This window comes from Gossypium hirsutum, chromosome D07 (assembly GCF_007990345.1).
Source record: "Gossypium hirsutum isolate 1008001.06 chromosome D07, Gossypium_hirsutum_v2.1, whole genome shotgun sequence".
Taxonomy (NCBI): domain Eukaryota; kingdom Viridiplantae; phylum Streptophyta; class Magnoliopsida; order Malvales; family Malvaceae; genus Gossypium; species Gossypium hirsutum.
Window position 1 is genome coordinate 37,107,295 of NC_053443.1, and position 14,606 is coordinate 37,121,900.

General features: G+C 35.6%; 2 non-coding genes across 2 annotated transcripts; both read left to right on the top strand.

The window, feature by feature from the left end:
* The first annotated feature begins 5,931 nt into the window (after positions 1-5,931).
* LOC121219758 (small nucleolar RNA R71) lies at positions 5,932-6,038 on the top strand. Its single transcript, XR_005916649.1, has one exon. It is a non-coding gene; the product is annotated as a small nucleolar RNA R71 (small nucleolar RNA).
* A 4,713-nt stretch (positions 6,039-10,751) lies between these two features.
* LOC121219631 (small nucleolar RNA R71) lies at positions 10,752-10,857 on the top strand. Its single transcript, XR_005916521.1, has one exon. It is a non-coding gene; the product is annotated as a small nucleolar RNA R71 (small nucleolar RNA).
* The last annotated feature ends 3,749 nt before the right edge of the window (positions 10,858-14,606 follow it).

The following is a 14,606-nucleotide window of genomic DNA, read 5'->3' on the forward strand; positions in this document are numbered from 1 at the left end:
AAATTTGTCTTACCACCTTTATATAAAAATTAAAAACTCAAAAAAAATAAATATAAATCAAAAGAGGTCAATTTAGGACGGTTGTAGGGTTATTGGCTAAATGTGGGGTGGAAGTGTTGTGCAAGGCTACGCACGTTACAAGGAAGGTATGGCAGCAGCGCGCCTTGGCATGAGTAAATACGCGAGCAGCAGGCAGGCAACATTGTCAAGCAAGCCTCAAGACTGGCGCACGCGGGCTGGAGCTGGGGACGGCACAATGAGTGTGGAGCAGGGCGTGCAAGGCAGTAGTGGCACGCGATGGAGGTAGGTGCGTACGGTAGTAGCAACGTGCAGGGTGAGCTGCTGGCCAGGGGCGCCAAGTGCGTGGGCTGCTGGACGAATGGGGCTACTAGGCGATGCTATTGCTGGTGGTTTTGGATGCTAGGATTAATGGTCGATCGGGTGAATGAAGGTTGGTTTGATGAGTGATGAATGGTGGAGAAGGTTGGTGGAATTTATGGGAAAAAGGGTAATAGTTAACAATTTAATAGGTAAAATATTCTATGTTCTAATTCTGCACAAAGTTAACAACAATTAATAATTAATATAATGCATATTAAATTATTATTTGCTATTAATCTATTGAAAAACTATAAAATACGATCAAATTTAAACTAATCCTAATTCTATGCAAAGTTGATAATAATTTTTATATATTATAATAAATATAATTATATACTAGTTATTATCATCTTATTTATTAAATCAAATTAAAAACATTTATTCTAGATGACTTTAGAAAATATTTACAAAAAGAGACATCTAATTTTTAATATTTACAAAAAAAACAACCAAATTTTGAAAATAATTCAATTAAGTACCTAGACGTAAGGAAAATTTGAAATTGAGTTGCAATTAAGACTTAGATCAAAATTGACCCTTTTATTTGAAAAACTAAAAATTAAATTTTCCATTTATAGAATAATTTCTCGGAAGATTATGTTAAAATCAATTCTCAAGAAAGATTGGAGGGGTAACAAGCAGTCCCGCTTAAGTTCCAATCTCCTAGACAGAGTTTTTTTAAACATACAAATCCCAAAAATATACCTTAAATCATTTATTTAAAAAGAAAAACAAGAAAAATTAAATATCTGATAAAATGAATGAGATTTGATCCCGTTCAATTTTATCTCCCCAGTAATGTTTTAAGCACTGAGCATTAACTCGAAAATTACCTCCCTTACTTTGAAGTTCGACAACTTCGTATAGATAAACTTGGTAAATCGTAAATGGACCAGACCAACGTGATTTTAACTTACCTAGAAAGAACCTTGATTTGGAATTGAATAACAAGACTTGCTGACCTGCTTCAAATTCTCGAACTCGAATGTGTTTGTCATGCCATCTCTTAAGTTTTTCCTTGAGTAATTTGGCATTCTCATATGAGAACACTCGGAATTCTTCTAACTCGTTGAGTTGAAGCATCCATTTCTATCTAGCAAGTTTAAGATCCAAGTTAAGTTGTTGGAGATCCCAGTAAGCTTTGCGCTCTAACTCCAAGGGCAGATGACAAGTTTTCCTAGAGACCAACCTATTGGGTGACATCCCTAAAGATGTCTTGTATGTTGTCCTATAGGCCCATAAAGCATTATCCAGTCCTTTGGACCAATCTCATTGGTTCAAGCAAACTACCTTCTCGAGTATGCCTTTGATCTCTTTGTTTGTCAGTTCAGCTTGCCCATACGTCTGCGGATGGTAAGCTGTGGCAACCTTGTGCTTCACTCCATGTTTGTCGAGTAACCATTTCAACCATTTGTTCACAAAATGGGACCTTTCATCACTGATGAAAGCTCTTGGGGTTCCAAACCTTATGAACACATGCTTCTGCAAAAATATCATCACAACCTTAGCATTGTTCATCGGATATACCTCGACCTCAACCCATTTAGACAAGTAGTCTACTGCTACCAATATGTACTTGTGACCAAAAGATAGAGGGAAATGACTGAGAAATTCAATACCCAAAACATCAAATAACTCTACCTCAATGATGTTTGTGAGGGGCATCTCATTTCTATTGGTGACGTTTTTAACCCTTTAACATCGATCACAGCTCTTTATGTAAGCATACGCATCTTTGAATAGTGTTGGCCAAAAGAATCCAGCTTGCAATACCTTGGACATAGTACGTGTACCTCCGAAGTGTCCCCTACTCGAAGCTGAGTGGCAATGATATAGAATCTTATTTAATTCATTTTCCGCCACACATCTCCTGATCATTTGATCTGCACACTTTTTAAACAAGTATGGTTCTTCCCAAAAATAGTACTTCACATCATGAAAAAACTTTTTCTTTTGATGATACGTCTTATCAATTAGCATTAAACCACAAGCTAAATAGTTAGCAATATCAGCAAACTAAGGGGTACTGTAGACATGATTTACCTTCAATATGTGTTCATCTGGAAATGTCTCCAGGATAGGTATAAGTGGAGAATTCCTTACGGCTCCAATCTAGACAAGTGGTCTGCTACTTGATTTTCTTCTCCCTTTTGATCTTGAATTTCTAGATCGAACTCTTGAAGTAGAAGTACCCATCAGATCAGTATCGGCTTAACGTCTTTCTTGACAAGTAAATGCTTAATTACCGAATGGTCCGTATAGACATTCACTTTGGTACCTATAAGATAAGATCGAAACTTGTCAAAAGAAAACACAATAGCAAGTAACTCTTTCTCTGTTACAGTATAATTTAGTTGAGCTCTTGTCAGAGTCTGACTTGCATAGTAGATAGGATGAACAACTTTGTTCCTTCACTGGCCCATGACAACTCTTATCACGAAGTCACTTGCATCACACATCAGTTCAAATGGCAAATCCCAGGTTAGTGTGACGATTATGGGTGCTGAAACTAATCAACTCTTCAAATCGTTGAAAGCTCTTAAACACTCTTCATCGAATTTGACCATCATGTCCTTCTCCAATAATTTGCATAAGGGTTTAGCAATCTTGGAAAAGTCCTTGATAAATTTTTGATAGAAACTGGTATGGCCCAAAAAGCTCCTAACACTCTTTATAGATGTTAGAGGTAGGAGTTTCTCAATAACGTCTACCTTTGTTTTATTTACCTCGATTCCATGTCTCGTTATCCGATGCCCTAGAATAATACCTTCTCATACCATAAAATGAAACTTTGCCCAATTGAGTACGAGATTTGTTTCTTCTTATCGCCTTAGTAACTTTGCTAGATTGGCTAAGGAATCATCAGATCTATTTCTGAATACTGAAAAATCATCCATAAAGACTTCCAAGTATTTCTCAGCCATGTCAATAAAAATAGACATCATACATCTTTAAAATGTAGCGAGTGCATTACATAAACCAAATGGCATGCATCTAAATGCAAATGTACCATACGGGCAAGTGAATGTTGTCTTGTATTGATCTTTCAATGCTACTATAATCTGATTATACCCCAAGTATCCATCAAGAAAATAGTAATAGTCTCACCCCGCGAGTCTATCTAGCATCTAGTCCAAAAATGGCAAAGGAGAGTGATCTTTCCTAATCTCCATGTTCAGCTTTTAGTAATCGATGAAAATTCTCCATCCTGTAACCATTCTAGCCGATACCAACTCGTTATTTTCATTTTCTATGATCGTAATACCTCTTTTTTTTGGCACGCACTAGACTGGACTTACCCACAAACTATCTAAAATGGGGTAAATTATACTCGCATCTAATCGCCTGAAAATTTCTTTCTTTACCACGTCCTTCATGATGGGGTTCAGTTATCATTGTCCATCAATTGTCCCTTTCTCGCCATCTTCCAAGATGATCTTTTGCATGCATACAGATAGACTAACGCCACTAATATCGGTTATGGTCCATCCGATAGCCTTCTTGAATTGTTTCAATACTAGGATGAGTTTCCCTTCTTGCTTAACGGTTAATGCCGCTGAAACAATCACTGGCAAAGTAGAAGCATTACCTAAATAAACATATTTTAAATGAGAGGGAAGTACCTTCGGTTCTAATTTAGGTGGCTCCTCGATTAACTCTTTCGGTTGGGTATAATCTCTATTCTCTAACTCCAAAGATTCAATGTCGGATTGCGGATTAAATCCAATTTGATTAGCTTCTAGCAAAGCTAAGTATTCATCCTCCTCTTCATAACTTGGAGGGCCTAATGTCAAAATTTGTTCCCAATGGGTCCTCTACATAGCTTAGTTTCTTTTCCATGATTAATTCCTCTAAATCAAACACTGCAAAATAATTATTAATTGCGTCAAGAAATCACATAGACTTAGAAACATTAAATGTTACCTGGTCGTCCTAAACACACATACTAAGCTCGCCCTTCTGCACATCAATAAGGGTCCTTCCAATTGCTAGGAAAGGCCTTCCTAGGATGATTGGCACTTCTTTGTCTGCTTCAAAGTCTAGAATAACAAAGTGAGCAAGAAAAATAAATTTGTCTACACATACCAATATGTCCTCAATTTTTCCTTCTGGATGTGCTAAGAATCGATCTGCTAATTGAAGTGTAATCGTAGTAGGTCTAAATTCACCTATCCCCATAACTTCACATATCCCCAACTTCCTAAATATTAACATGGGCATCAAGTTGATACTCGCACCCAAATCACATAGTGTCTTACCACAATATGCTGCTCCAATGTTGCAAGGTATGGTCAAACATCCAGGATCCTTCAACTTTGGGGGTAGTTTGTCTTGAATATATGCACTGCATTCCTTTGTCAAGGCTATTGTCTCAAATTCTCCAAGTCTTCATTTTTTTGACAGGATATCCTTAATGAATTTGGCGTAGCTTGGCATTTGTTCAAGTGCTTCAACCAACGGAATGTTGATATGAAATTGCTTAAGTACGTCTAGGAAATTCTTGAATTGAACTTTCTACTTCTGAAGTCTTTGAGGGTAGGGTGGTGGAGGCTTCTTTACTAAAACTAGTTGATTCGTCTTCTATGGCAATTCTGCATCTAATGAAGTTGTTAGTTTATCAGAATTAGCTGATTCAGAAGTTACCTTATCGGATTTTTTAGATTTAGATTTTCGTGAAACTGAAATTTCTACACTCAGTTGAACTTCCTCCAAGTCTTGAGCATCAGCTGACTCCTCTTCAACTTCGACGATGTTGGACTCTAATGTCTTTTCGCTCCTCAATGTCAACGCTTTACAATGCTCCTCCCCAAGATTCCTCAGATTCTCCATAGCAATAGGTAAAGCACCTTGTGGTCAGTTTCTGAGTTCAGTTGCAAGCTGACCCATTTGGTTTTCCAGGTTTTTCAATGTAGCTGTTTGGCTTTGGATTAAGGCATCATTCTTGGCTATATATGCCTTCAACAAGTTCTCTAAGCCATTGGATGGTTCAACTTGAGGTTGTTTATGAACTTGTTAGGTAAAAATAGGTGGCTGGGTCAGTCTAGGAAGGGTCCAAACCCCTGGTTACTCCAGTAGAAATTAGGGTGGTTTTGCCACAATGGGTTATAGGAATTGGATTGTAGTCCTTGCCTTCCTCAGTTTTAGTTCTAGTTGCCCATGTAATACATGGATTCTGGGTTCGATGGACATTCTTCAAACAAATTTCCTTCCCCACAATAGACACATGCTACATTTTCAAATTGATTCGGTGGCTGTGCTGCAAAACTATTAAACCCATTAGTGGTAAAAAATTTAAACATTGAGGAAATCAAGAATACCTGAGATGCGAGTGAAGTGAGAGGATCTACTTCATGTATTCCAAGGACTCATCTTCCTAACGCTACTCGATTGGTTGGCCATTGATAATTGTTGCTGGTAATCCTCTCAATGATTTCATAAGCCTCATTATAAGACTTAGAAATGAGAGCGCCATTAGCAAAAGCATCCACTACCATCCTCGTGTGAGCATTGAGACCATTATAAAAAGTCTCAAGTTGGTTGCAATGTGGGATTCTGTAATGAGGGCACTTCTATAATAATTCTTTGTACCTTTCCCATGCCTCATACAAGCACTCATCATCCATTTGTTAGAAAGTAGTGATCTCGTTCCTCAACTTAGCATTCTTGCTAGGCGAAAAATACTTCATGAAGAATCTTTCTACTAACTCTTGCCATGTGGAAATTGAATTTGGTGGCAATGAGTTTAACCAGGCTCGAGCTCTATCCCTTAGCGAATATGGGAACAAATTCAATCGTAGTGCATCTTCAGGTACTTCGGCTAACTTGAAAGAATCTCTCACCTCAATGAACAGTCTTAAGTGCAGGTGAGGATCTTCGGTAGGCATTCCACTGAATCGGCCCACTGTCTGAAGCATCTGGAATATTTTGGATTCAGCTCGAACTATTGTGCCTTGATTACAAGTCTCCTAATACCCGGATTAAGATCATGAAATACTGGCACGACATACTGTCTTAAAGCTCTATCCCTATCACCAGCAATAAGGATAGGATTTTGAGCAGGGCTTACTTTGTTTCCTTGATTCAAATTTTTGAAGTTCGTCTCTTCTGTCCTTCTTTGACTTGCTTGTCTTTTCCATTGTCAAAAAGTTCTTTCAATCTCAAGGTCTACAGGGAGTAAATCGATGATTCGATCAATACTCAAAAGCACCTGAAACAAACATAGAAAAATTAATTAAGTTAAAATTAAATAGAAAAATAAACCAAAATGCAAAATTAACAAATTCATAAATAATAACTTCTTAAAACAGTCCCTAGCAACGGTGCCAAAAACTTGGAATGACGGAAACGTGCAAGTGTACACAATCACAACAAGTAATAAAGTGACGAGTAAATGTCAAGTTATCATACCCACAAGGACTGTGAAAAGAATTATTTATGAATGCAATTTAAAACACTTTGGTAAAGAAAAATATTTTGATTTGAGGAGGTGATTAAAAACTAGGATTTTAACTAAGTAAAAATATAAAATAAAAGTTCAAATACACGATTTCAAACGATGATTTTAATCAAGATGACATAATTGTGTTAGATTAATTACATTTATTAACTTAGAATTATTAAACTCATGTTCATGTTGTTACGACTAAATTCACAGGAACTCGGTAATTTGCTAACTTATGAACATACTCACCTACCAAAATCCATTTATCTCATGACTATATCTCTAAGTCAATTCAACCAATTAAACAAATTTTAATAAGCAAATGTGTTAATGCACATACATACTTTTGAAATCAAAATAATCTATTGTACATATCTCTATGCCAATTCAAACAATTAATTCAATTTTCATAAGCAAGTAAAAGATTACGTGAGGTAACAATGTATTTCTACCTTGAAATAGTTTAATCACAATAATTTTGCAAGTTATGCAAGGCTAACGTATCCTTAGATACCATTGTTAATTTAACCCTCAACTACCTTAGATGATTAAACATGCACTGATTAAGTATCGTGTCATTTAATTACAATTTCAATCCGTTTAAATAATTAATTCATTAGTTACCTTACAATTGTAATGCTAGAATAACTTGGTCATGATTTTACTTAATCAAAATATCTTACCGAGGCCTATAACAACACAAACACAATTTTAATAACTCAAATAGACGAAATGCAGTCAACCTAACACGAATTAAATTTAGGCCATATTAATTAAATTAAACATATCAACATCACAAATATTCATAAACATGTTCATAACAACAATAATAAAATTAAAAGGAGAAGGAACAAGAATCAAATCTGGTGTTTCTCCGAGGCTTGACTAGTTTGCTTCGCTCCTCGTTCTCCTCTTGTTCTTGTTGAACCGAGGCTTCCATAAACACTTGAATGCTACTCCAAATGGAGGTTGAAGGAATCTTTTTCAAGAGGAGAAATTGGCAAGGGAATGAGGAAGAAAATGAAGAACAATGAAGAGAGAAAAGTGAGAGAGAAGAGAAGAATGAATGTGATAGAGGGTTGCGCGCAGACCAAGATCAAGTTGTCAAGTCACGGGAAACTCCTATGAACACGCTAAACGCTTGGATCTGAAATGAAACAGAAAATTAAACTTAGAATCAATTAGATTTGAAACGAAAATACCCAAACAATAAATGATCAGCCAAGAATAAAAAACACTTATGAATAACTATTCTTGGAAGCCAAGAACACGAAATTGAATTCAAGAGAGACTCCAAACAGCTGAATCTGAAAAGAATAACACCAAAAACAACAAATTAAATTCAAAATCCAGCAAAACGAATTGAATCAAAGTTAGGATGATAGGATGGCAAGATCAATTAAAAAAGATGACTAAGGAACATTTCTTGCTGCCAAGAAGGGTGCCGATCAGATTCTTGAAGAGTATAATGGCTGGAAACACAACAAAGAGATCAAAACAAGTTAATCAATAGATCGGCACAAGCAGAAAAATTTAAAGAGAAATAAACAACAAGCAAAATAAAGAAAAGTCCTAAGAAGCCTTAAAATCGATAAAGATTTCACAACTCCCTTCAAACGGCTCTAATCTCCCCTCCAATGTGAAACAATGGCAAGAAGAAGGCTGAAGATGGCTCCTACAATCAAAAAGATAGTTAAAACTACTTCTAAAGAAAACTCAAGAGAAAATTCTTGGAGAAACTCAAAGAGAATTTTCACTCAAAAAAAATGTGACTTTAATGTATATTCAATGTAATTTTCATAAGGGTGGCCGACCAAGCCTTAATATAAGCCTCCTAACTATTTTCCAAACCCTATTAGGAAATCTAAAAAAAAACCTAATTACTAATTTCAAGGGGCAATTCGGCCAAGGCTTTTAATGGGCTGCTTGGGCTGAATTTTTTTACATAGGAATTAAATCATAAAGTCTAAAAATTAAAACTAGGTATTTAAAATTTTACAAATTGGGCCACTTTGACAATTTGGCCTGATTTTCAACTAAGTCTAATTTAAATTCCTTGATTGGGCTTGGAACGTCTTATTGGGCCTTGCCTTCAAGAACTTGGGCTTGTAATCTGTTTTCTACCAAAATTGGTTCGTTGATGCTCGTAACTAAGATCCAATGCGCCTTAGCTGCAAGATTCGGTTTCTTGGACCAAGATTTCCAAGATTTGAAATCTTGATTTTCTTGATTCTTGAAATCGCTCAAAATAGCAAAATTGGACCAAGATTCGGTTTCTTGATTTTCTTGAAAACAAGAAAGTGAATCTTGATTTTCTTTTTCCTTCGTATACACATCTAAGGTCTTGCTAATAAATTCTTGAATAGTTCTATTTAGTTTTGAATGCATTTGTCTGGTCTTTGACCTCGTTATTGGGCCTTATGGTAATTTGAGCCCATCATATTCTTGAGCTTGAGTTGGGCCTTTGTGACTCGTATCAGAATGGTTTTTAGATGTGTTTGAAGTGAGTAGCCAAGAGGGGTATTTATAGATTGAGAAGGCTACTAAAAATAGAAAAAATAAGTAGCCATAACATCCCCCCATGGTCGGCCACACATGTGGCAAGTTTGAAGGTTTCAAACATGTTATTTTAAGGTAAGGGCAAATCTAGAAAGGCATAAATAGTGGAGGGTTTTTGAATGCAAATTGAAGGATTCTTCAAGGGCTATTTGCAAGCCAAATAACCAGCCAAAAAATCTGGTTGGGTCAGCATGTATGACGGTTTTGGGCTACCCAGTGTTCGGTTGTATCAGTTTTCTCAGTCCAGCTCAACTGGGTCCCTTTTCATAATTAATTAACAACAATTTATTTAACCCAATTAAATTGTATTAAAATTAAAAATAATTATATTATTAATTAATATTCATAATTTTGACCGTCTTTGGCTAAAAATATAATTCGTCTTGATGCTTCAAAATTGCTTCTCGGTTTTGTGCTTCTAATAATGTCTGTCGAGCCATTTTCGCCCTTTGTGCAAACCTATCGAAAATAATCAAAATTAATCAAAATTTATTATAAAATGAATTAAAATTCAACATGTTAATAATTTAAGTACAATTTAATTATTTTATGATAATTATATATTTTTCAACAAGAATTTTACCGAAACTGCATAAATTTGAGTTAAAAAGAGCATGAAAAAGTGTATATATTTCGTCTTTCCACTTGGTAAGGCTCCTTGTGGTCTACTACGAAGCTCAGTAGGTAACTAACCATCTGGTTCTCCAGATTTTTCATTATTGCTGCTTGACTTCGGATCAAAGCGTTGTTTTTCGCCATGTTTCAACAAGTCCTCTAAATTGTTTGATGAATCGGTTTGAGGTGGTTTTGAGGCTTTTTTATTAAACCCTTGGACTTGGTTGGGTCTATGTTGCATTTGATTATTGTTTGGTCCATTTCATTGATTACTCCAAGAAAAGTTCGGATGGTTCCGTTATGATGGATTGTAAAAGTTGGACTACGGTCCTTGTCCATTTCTATTTTGATACTAGTTCCTTAAATATTACATTGATTTGGGATTTGAAAGGCAATTCTCGAAAGAATGACCATCCCAACAGTATACACAAGAAACTACATTACATTGGCTTGGTGATTGAGCTGTAAAATTATTCAAACCATTAGTGGGAAACTGTTTAACATAGTGGAAATAGAAGATACTTGAGTAAAGAGTGAGATTAATGCGTCCACTTCATGCACTTCGACTACTCGTCTTCCTGAAATTGCTCGATTTGTCAGCCATTGGTAGTTATTGCTTACGATCCTTTTAGTGATCTCATAAACCTTGTTATAAGACTTAGACAAAATCGCAACATTTGCAAAAGCATCCACCATTAATGTTGTATGTGTGTTGAGACAGTTATAAAACATCTCCAATTGTATACAATAAGGAATCCCATGATGAGGACAGTTATGAAGTAATTCCTTGAATCTTTCCCATGCCTCGTACAAAGATTTGTCATCCAATTGTTGGAAAGTTGTTATCTCATTATGCAACTTTGCATTCTTATTTGATGGAAAGTATTTTACCAAAAACCTTTCTGCTAATTCTTTCCAAGTAGATATTGAACTTGTTGGAAATGAATTAAGCCTTGCTCGAGCTTGACTCGCAATGAGTACGGAAACAGTTTCAACCTCAGTGCATCTTCAGTCACACTAGCTAACTTAAATGAATGACTCACCTCCATAAACAAATGAATCTTCTGTGGGCATACCATTAAATTGACCCACCGTTTGGAGCATTTGAAACATCACTGGTTTCAATTTGAATTGGGGTGCCTCGATATCCGGCCTTCTAATTCCCAGATTTAACTCATTAAAAGTGTCTGATGGCACAGTCCCTATATCAGCAATAAGGATTGGGTTGTGCACTAGATTGACTCCATTACCTTGTCCATCGTTTTGATTTCCAAGGTCCATCTCAACTTGTCTTTGAGCAGATCTCTCACGTCTTCTTTGTCTAAAAGTCTGCTCCATTTCAGGGTCCATGAGTAATAGATCAATGATTCCATCTATGCTCATAAAACACCTGAAAATAAATCACAAATAAAATAAAGAATAAATTAGTAGTGTTAGAAACTAAATAAAAAATAAAAACCAAATTGTAAAAATAATTTCACAAAGAATGATTAAGGCAATAGTCCTTGGCAACGACACCAAAAACTTGTAATGAATTGTAATGTGTTTATGCAAGTGTACATAGTCGTTCAAGTAATAAGTAAGTAAAAATGAGTTATCGTGTCCACAGGGACTGTAAAAGCTTAATCAATTTAATTGCAAAATTATAATTAACAATTTGATGTAAAATAAAATTCAATAAATTCGTCGGATACTTTTACTCCAAGAATTTGACCTTAAGATCCAAGACAGAAAATGTGTTGAAAATCAAGTAGTTGATCATTTGTCGAGGCTAGAACAAAATAAGGTAACTTCTTCACTTGTTCCAATTAATGAGAATTTTCCTGATGGGCATATCTTCGAGGTAAGTCGAATTCATGAAACACCTTGGTTTGTTGATTTTGCCAATTATTTAGCATGTGGAATAATTCCTCAAGAAATGACATACCAACAAAGGAAGAAATTCCTTCATGATAGTTAGTATTATTTCTGGGAGGATCCATTTTTGTTTAAACAATATGCAAATAACATAATCAGGAAGTGTGTAGCTGGAAGTGAGATTGACAAGATTTTGTACTACTTCCATTCATCTCCGAATGGAGGACACTTTGGTGATTCTCTCATTACAACGAAGATTTTACAAGCAGGATTCTTTTGGCCTACAATTTTTAAGGATGCGTATGCATATGTGAAAAACTGTGGTAGATGCCAAAGAACCGAAAACATATCAAAGAGGAATGAGATGCTTTTGACAAATATTTTAAAGATAGAACTATTCAACATTCGGGGCATTGATTTGCTGCTCGAATTGGAGAATAAAGCTCACTAGGCTTTGAAGCAATTGAATTTGGATCTTAAACAAGCCGATGAGAGAAGGATGTTGCGGCTTGATGAGTTGGAAAAGTTGAGGTTATTTTCATACGAGAATTCCAAGATGTGTAAAGAAAAATCTAAGAGATGGCATGACAGTCGTATATAACCTCGTGAATTCAAAGAAGGTCAGAAAGTGTTGTTTTTTAATTCAAGGCTAAGGTTATTTTTTGGAAAGCTCAAATCCCGATGGAAAGAACCTTATACCATTTCCATAGTCTATCCATATGGAGCTGTAGAATTATACGACAACCATGGAGGTACGTTTAAAGTTAATGGTCAACGTCTCAAACACAATTGGGATGGTGAAGTTGAACGAATTAATATCTCGTTCAAATTATTAGACCTTTATATTTTCATAATTTTACTTCTTAATAAATAATTAGAAATTATATTTCTTGAATTAGTACATTTAATTAATTTTGTCTAAGGATATTGGAACTTAAGCGGGACCGTTGTGACCCCTCTAACCTTTCTTAGGAATTAATTTAATGTAATATTTTGAGAAGAAATTTTCTAATTAACTTCGAAATTTTTATTTCCATTTTAATTTTTGTTTTTAATATTAATTTTATTTGTTATCTTTAATAAGGGGCTCAAATTGGCCAAAGTACTAATTAGTTTATTTTCTCTTAAGCAGTCTAGTTTGTAAATATAGTCTGGACTCAAGGCCGAAAATAGCAAAATTGAGAAAAATCACCCTCTGTTGCCGTCCATAACGTTCCCTAAAAACCCTAATTTTTCCACCATTTTTACCCTTCTATCTATACTTACCTCCCAAGTCACTTAAGTAGCTACAATTTTGCTACAAGTTTGCCCTAATTCATCACAATATAAACCCCTCTCTACCATCATATTTCTCACAACCCTTCAGGGAATTAGCCTAAACCCTAGCCACTCATTCCTTTCCCTTTTAGCTGTCGTCCTAAATCCCAATGAATCTCCCCAATATCCTTCCCTTGTCGCAAAAACCCTAGCCTATTACCGTCGTGAGCCTTTTGCCAAAGCAACCATATCGTCACTGCATTCCTATAACCGCCACACCCTATCGCTATCGCAAGTTGTGCGCCACCGCAAACCTGTCACTACCGCAAGCCTATCGTCGCAACAAAATCCCTTACTTCATCCATTGTCGAAATTTTGCCTATTTCTCAAGAAAAATCACCATGTCTCACAAAAGAACTAGATCTTCGAAGACCTTTGCTGAAAATCCCATTTTGATTCAAGATGAGGAAATGAAAGAAAGGTTTGATTCTATCTTCAAAAATCAACCTATGATGTCGAAAAAAGGTTTCAACTTAGAGAGCAATGATAAAATGGTTGTGTCGTGGCCAATACGAAAGACAATTGATGCCCCCAATTGGAACTATTTTTGCGATGCACGATTATTGCTCGAAGAGGAGTTAGTTCGAGAGTTCTATGCCAATTTGACTAAGCCAAATGCTATTGAAGTTATTGTTCGCAAGAAGAAGATACCCCTAATTTCTAAGTCCACTAATGATTTGTTTAACCTACTAGATGTTGAAGAAGATGAATATTTTGCCATGATGACAAACATAAATTGGGATTTTCTTCAACAACTGCTTAATGTTGTGACAAATCTAGGGTCCTAATGGATTATAAGAAAGTATGGTAGTCATTCTTGCCGAAAGGAATATCTAAAACCACTGGCTAAGGTATGGTTCTACTTTGTTCAATATAGTTTCATGCATATCTCACACAATTCAACCATCTTGATGGAGTGAAAACTTCTGTTGTATGTAACTATGACAAAAAGGTCTATCAATGTTGGGAAGATTATTCTCAAGGAAATCCATGATTGTGCTAGAAAAAAGATTGGAAGTACTTACTTTCCATCATTGATAACTTCACTTTGCTTAAGGGCCCAAGTTCAAACAAAAGCAAACTGAAGGGCTAAGGTTGTATCACAGCCCATGATCTTGAAAGGTTAGTAGAAAATATCCATGAACTAAACCCAACTGAACTGAGTGAACCAACAGAACCAGAAATTGATGAGTCATCAAACAAATTCGAAACGGAAGCTAACTCAGTTATTGAGACATAAGAAGTAGAATCTGAGAAAAAACCGAATAATCCAAAATTGGTAAAGGAATCGGAAGCCTCTGAACCAATATAGGTGATTAAAAAGGTGTTGATCCTAAGTTTACTATTCCTATGTCTACTTCTTCAAATACTGTGAAGAAATCAAAATTGTCAATTATGATGGATAGGATGAAATTTATACATAACCAACAACAGG